Consider the following 7,097-nt stretch of genomic DNA (forward strand, 5'->3'; position numbering starts at 1 on the left):
ACTTTGTTGAATATGACGATATGACATTTGTGTAGCGAAGCGTGAAATAAACTAAAGCAATATGCTCTCCAATTGCTTATACACTTTGTGTAGTGTCAGCTTGTTGTTGTTTTTGCCTTTTTCAGCTAGCTACTGCCATGCTCGTGATGTGAGTATAGATGGAGCACATGGATGGATCATGTGATACCTACTCGTTTGTACGTAAGTATGTAGTGTAGTAAATTATAAGCTATGTAACACACTTAAGCAGTCCGCTTTTTACTAATCCATTGGAAAAAACTGAGCCAGCAGGAATTTTCATTATTGAAAATGCGAATTTCGAGTAGTAAGTAAGTCAATAAATAAGTACATATCTTTCCATCCTGGCCGTAAATGGCTGAAGTAGTCTTTAGTGACTCAAAATTTATAGCCCATTTCCACCAAAAGCTTAACTGCAATTGAAAGCTCAGGTAAGTTCCAAGAATTTTAACATGGAGGAATCGAAAAGGTTTATTATATACATTATGATTTAATAAATTCGTGTGTTTGTTTGAGCAATTACCCCTTCATGTTGTAATCTGCTTCACCCTCGAGGCCATCTCTTGGAACAGGTAGGGCATAAGAGTTCCGTTGAGAACTTGCGGCCTGCTCCTAGACAGATGTTGTTGACTGCAGGCGGTCATAGGAGCTTCTACAGCTGGTTAAGCGCCGGCTCTCGGTTCTTACAGGTGTACTCACGGAACATTGTCCTTTAGGAACCCACGTGGTGTGACTCAATATCGTCACGCATCCTTACTGCCACAACTGTCTGGAAGACCAGGTGGTATCATCTCAGCACTCCCTCCTCAGCTGCCCGGCATTCGCTTGATTTAAACACCTCGGTGCGCATTTCATCAATACTCCCGAGGGGCTCTCCGGAGTGGACACCAGCTGCCTGCGGAACTTTGTGTGAGCACCCACTGCTTCTCTTAGTTTAACACGGTTACCGGTCTCACATTTTTTGTAATATGGTATCACAAAGGACAATTGAATGTCTAAGTAGGTCTGCCACAATTAGTTATCTATGAAGTTCAGACGGTATCTTTGTTTTTGAAAAAAATCTGATAAGGTGAGCACATATTTCCATGAGACAGATGTCACCGTACTAACCGGTGTTTTACGTATTGAGAAGATTTATTTCTCTTTTTGTCAAGCGGCATTTAAGACCTAAGTCACCTGTTCATAGACTCTGAAACTTATCGGAGAATGCGTTGATCCTCCTCTTATCACATCTATTAGTTAATCTTGTTTGTACAACTATTTTTCTACTTCTCGGGTACTGGGCATTAAGTTAGCAAAGCGAACGTTGATCTCAGCAGACATTGATCCCTGTTTTCTGTATGCCCACCTTTAGCATAAAAGCTTGCGATCTTAGAAATGGATGCCGGTGACGGTGGGTGAAAGATCTTTAAAACATTTTTAACATTTTGTGGAATACGCAGAGTTTGTATTTATTCAGGATTTGCTCCTCAACTTCGCTGCTTCGTGGAGATAGTTGAAAACATAATAATGGAATAGTTCTAACATAACCTTGATAGGTAGAAGGGGTTGTTTTCTGTGGCACCCAAAAATTTCTCTCCAATTCATCCTTTCCGTGCAATTCTTTTTATGCTTTCTTTTTTCAACTATTCTTATTCTTTCGGTTGCCAGATTTTAACTACATAATTTAAATGTGTGGAAATATACTGCCTTTTTCCCTTCCTAGCTTCGTCTGTAGATTTTCCTATCGACCACATTCCAGTGAAGCCATTGTCAGTTGACAGCGACAGCGAATGGACTGGATATTGCCATTGCACTGACCTTGAATGCATGTCAAACTAACTACTTATACCAGGTTGTGTGCAAGTGTGTATATGTGAATGTTGTTTTTTAGAATATTTGTTAGTTAAGCTCTGGTGGCTTAATCCCTACCTACTTGCGTCCTAGCTTATAGACCAATCAGTCGCTGACACGTCTGCAGTTGACTAATACCTAAAAATGGTTGAATATCGGTAGATATGTAAATGCGTATGGTTGTGTATGTGAAAGAGCATTGCTACTTTTTAAGTATGGAAATATACAAATATCATATTTGTACAAATGTTAGTATGTATGACTTAGTACATTAGGGGTATTCTCGAAGTCTTGCACAATGCAAGGTTTGCACGAAATGCAAAAATACTATTCCACATTTGGAAGAGTACGAAAGCACCCCATTGCAAAGTGGTAGCATGCATATGTAGGTAGCAAGCAGCGAAATTCTGTAGAGGAATGAGAGAAATATGTAGCAATTCCAGCAACAAAACAACTAGCACAGGGTCGCATTTATTTTGCTATGCTTTTTTGCAAAACATATACATGGATTTCGACGTTGCATATTTTGCAGCGATAGGAAATGGTGCTTCCCATTTATTTTGTTGTTGTGTATTTGCGAGTTATGCAATCCGTGCAATCCCTGCTACGTGCAATGGCTTTGCAAGATTTGGAGAATACCCCTATTGTACCATGCATTTACATGGAGATGAGCAAGAGGCGCAAGGTTCAACTCCACTATTTGTCCGTATGATGGCATTTTTGTGTTAGTCGCTTGTCAATGCTACTTATTTCTTCTTCTTCTCTTCTTTTTTACTGTCATGCGGTTCGTCATCGACCAGAACCAAAGTTACATTTCCCGCTTATTAGCATATGACAAAATCAGTATGCTTTTGAAAAAAAGTTAATTTATAAATTTGCAAAATTCATTGCAAAGCAAAGTAAAAAGTGAGTCAGCCATTTAAAAGCGAATTTATGTAGTGGAAACTTGGCTAAATTGGTTGAAGAGTTTGGGGAGCTATTTCTTTTCTCCTTTTAGGTGCTACATATGCATTTATGCGGCAAGCAAAGATTCCGTTTCTAAATCTAAGCAAAAGCTTTTAATGATTTAAAAAGTGTAAAAGCGAAATTCCCAGTTTTCATGAGTTACCAAACAGCCATTTTCTGCAAATTTTTTCGCTCTTGCCTTAAGTTCATTTCGCTCTCCTCAAACGCCCCCTCAGCCAATGTCTTATCCCCATCAATATTTGATTAATTTTCTCCGGTTTTATTTATCGTCGCTTCATTATTTTTTATTTGCTTACATTTTCATGTTTTGAAAGAACTATCGGTGATATTTCTTTGATTTCTATGCCATTTCCTTTCGCTGCTTTAGTTAGCTTTGGCTTTGGCGCTGGCTTTGGCTTTGTGCAGGATCAGCAAAATTGTTTGCGGCCGTGGCGGTAATAAATTGCCAATGTCGGTTTCGTGTTACCAAACCATAAATAAATTAAAAGCTACAAAAACAACATGACAGTGTAAGCAAAATAAAATATGGGAAAACAGCAACAGCAACAATAAAAATAAAATCGTACAAGGCATAATAAAAAATAATAAGAATTCAAGGTATTAGACTGTATCACCAAAAAATGTTCTTAGTGGATTTTTTGAAAAAAAAACCCTCAGACGAAAAAAAGTTTAAGCTTCCAAAATCTGTATAAAAATATTAAAAACAAGTAAGAAAGTCTAAGTTCGGGCGGAGCCGAACATTAAATACCCGGCGCAAGTATTAAATATATGATTTTCATCTTTCCGAAAGCTACCGCTACTTGGTAAGCCGAGGTGTATAAATTTTGAGTTTATTAGCGTCCTTAAAATTCGAAATATTGAAGTTTCAAGTATTTCTGAAATTGAATGTTATATGAAAAGCGGCCTCAACTTTAGTCCGATTTCAACAATGTTCAACGTTTTGCTTTTATGTGGCAAGCACAATAACCTAATAACGGTTACCGAGATACATAAGTGGGCGGTGCTACGCCCATTTTCCAAAAATTTATAATACTCTTATTTTTCGTCTAAAAATTATTGTAAATATCAATTTTGAGTGAATAATCTTCAGTAGTTACTAAAATATCGCAGTTTTCGTATTTCTGAAAATTACCGTTATATGGGAGGTAGGCGTGGTTATTGTCCGATTTTGCCCATTTTCAATACCGTCCGTCCTACGCCCGAAAGAAGTGCATGTACAAAGTTTCGTTACGATATCTCAATTTTTACTCGTGTTATCGTGTGCACAGTCGAACAGATGGACAGACGGACGAACGGACAGACAGTTACAGCTTAATCGTTTTCTCTTTTTATGCTTATCATTTATGTATACATTTGTCTATATCTATCTCGATTCGTTTTGCCTGTTACAAACACCCGTTATGTGAACAAAGTCAGAATACCCTTATGCACAAGTGCGCTCGGGTATAAAAATACTGTATCAGTTTTGGTTAAAAATTAATTTGTTTGTAAAAATTTTAATTGTACCTTGTCATAAGCAGCTGAATTCGTTGTCGCCGTAGTTGTGTTTTACTGTGCGAAAATTCGCCGTTTGTCGGTATTGTGTTTCAACGGACAAACAGAAAAGGATAATTTAGTGGAAAACTAAAAGGAAACAAATTATCTATAATGATTGACGAGAGCATGGAGGCCTTAACAAGCATATGTGTATCTTGGACCGATTTTATGACGAAGATAACGGACGGGTTGTGGTTAAGCTGCTAGATCTTCTCCCATTACGCACTCACTGCCCTGCAGATGGTCTTTACAAGGCTTTTAAAGACTCTTTGTAATCCATTTGACAATATAATTGGTAACTATAATAAAATTAATACTCTGCATTCATAGTCTGACTAAGTATTTTATACTTTTTTTAGGTATGTGCAGCGATGGTGCAAGTGTGATGGTCGGTCGATCAAACTCTTTCGCATCAAGATTAATTAGTGACGTCCCAGTGACATGTATGTAGTTATATGTCATTCGCCAGTAAAGCTTATTCTGAAGTTGTCCCGAAGTTGCAATGGGGAGAAAGGAAACAAAAATGACTTGAAATTTAAACATCTTTGTGAAAAAGTAAACGTGGGCTCTAATTCCATTTTGCAGGAATGGAGAACATTTCAGTTAAATTTTTCGGAGGAAGAAAAAATAATGAGTAAATTAAAAAACGACAACCATGATACTTTACTTTACTTTTAATAAAACTATGACATTTCATAAAATTCATGCTACCTGATCACTAGAAGAAATATCTTATTTTTTTAAGCTACATAATTTCGAAAATGGGGTTGACGACTAGGTTTCAGAACGCATGAAGAAAGTGTATACCTATGTACATATAGTGCGTTCCAGCACGTCTACGATTTGCAGGTTTTGCAGGTTTTGCAGGATTTAGTCCGAAGTCGTTCCCGTACGCCAAAAATTCTGTATCTGAGAACAGTCTCGTGAGAGTAACTGAGAAACTGTTCCCAGAATGAAGTTTCAAAATTTAGTCCGGAGTTTTTCTTCTGGCTAATTCATGAAAAGTGTCAAACGATAATCAGAGTTGCATTTGTGTACAAAAACAGAACGCGGTGAAAGCAAATAACCTTACATTTATTAAAAAATGGAAATTAACAATGAAATATTCGAATAAATATGCAATTATTATTAATTAGATTTTAATAGTTATTTAATGATTTTTCAGCCAAATCAGTCTGGTACTAATGACAAGTAAACAAACCAAATGACGTTTTTGCTAGAAAAGGTGCTTTTCGCGTTCCCGTACACTTCTACATCTGTTCTTCTGTTACTCTCACTTGGGAGAGTAAAATCGTAGTTTGACATTTCCACAGGTTTTAGTCCATATAGCACTGGAACGAACTAATATTGTCGTTTAAAGTACAAAACCGCGTGTCGTCGTTGTTCGAAACCGCGTAACTGACAGTTTTTGCCAAAAATTGGAGTTGCGATCCCGTACGAGTCCGGGCTAGTCAGAATCAGTCAGATTTTACTGGAAATCGATCCCGTGAGAGGACAAAAATGCAGACTCGGAAAGAATCTTTTCCATCATCACCGATGTACGTACAAAAAAAAAAAAACGAAACAAACTCAGTCACGAAAATTTAACCCCCATTTGCATTATCCGCTCCAAATTACAAGACGAAAACCAAAACTCCTGCACTTTTCAGTGTAACGATTTACATTACAAAAAAATGGTCGCGTCAGAATTGTATGACCATCATAAAAATATTTGATTTATTCAATATTTGTCAAAAATCTTAGAATGTGTACAATGATAGTTTTAGAAGTTAGGTCCCTACTCAAAGTAAGAACTTATTTTTAATAGAGACTAAAAAAACGTGATTTCAGTTAGGTGCAAATGCTTGGATTGTTTTAAACAGAACTGAATATTATTTTCGGGAGTAGGACGGACGGTATTGAAAATGGGCAAAATCGGACAATAACCACGCCTACCTCCCATATAACGGTAATTTTCAGAAATACGAAAACTTTGATATTTTATTAACTACTGAAGATTATTCACTCAAAATTGATACTTACAATAATTTGTATAACAGCAAATAAGAATATTATACGTTTTTGGAAAATGGGCGTAGCCCTCGCCCACTTATGGTTACATGTTTATATCTTGGCAACCGCTGCACCAATTTCTTCCAAACTTGGCACAGTTGTTAGCTCTGCTACAGCATACCAAATGGCCGAAAATTTTTAAAATCGGACAATAACCACGCCCATAGCCCATATAACGGCAATTTGGAGAAATACGAAATCTTCGCTAAATCAGTAAATATGAAAGCCAATTTATTCAAAATTGATGCTTGCAACAATTCTTTACCAGGAAATACGTTTATGGTAAAATTTTGTAAAATGGGCGTGGCACCATTCTACCAATTTGAACCAAACTCGGTATGGCTATTGTGCTTGCCACACAAAAGCAAAACGTTGAAAATTATTGAAATCGGACTAAAATTACGGCCGCTTTTCATATAACAGTAAATTTTAGAAATACTTGAAACTTCAATATTTCGAAATTTAAGGACGCTAATTTACTCAAAATTGATACACCCGGCTTACCATCTAGCGGTAGGTTTCGGAAAGGTGAAAAAACACATATTTAGTACTTGCGCCGGGTATTTAATGTTCGGCTCCGCCCGAACTTAGACTGTCTTACTTGTTTTTTTTTTTTAAATATTTGTATGGAATTTTTTTAAGTTTAAACTGTTTTGTCATCTGAGGTGATTTTGTTTTCAAAAAATACTTAA

This window comes from Rhagoletis pomonella, unplaced genomic scaffold, assembly GCF_013731165.1.
Source record: "Rhagoletis pomonella isolate Grant_MI unplaced genomic scaffold, Rhpom_1.0 Rhpom_scaffold_00005, whole genome shotgun sequence".
Taxonomy (NCBI): domain Eukaryota; kingdom Metazoa; phylum Arthropoda; class Insecta; order Diptera; family Tephritidae; genus Rhagoletis; species Rhagoletis pomonella.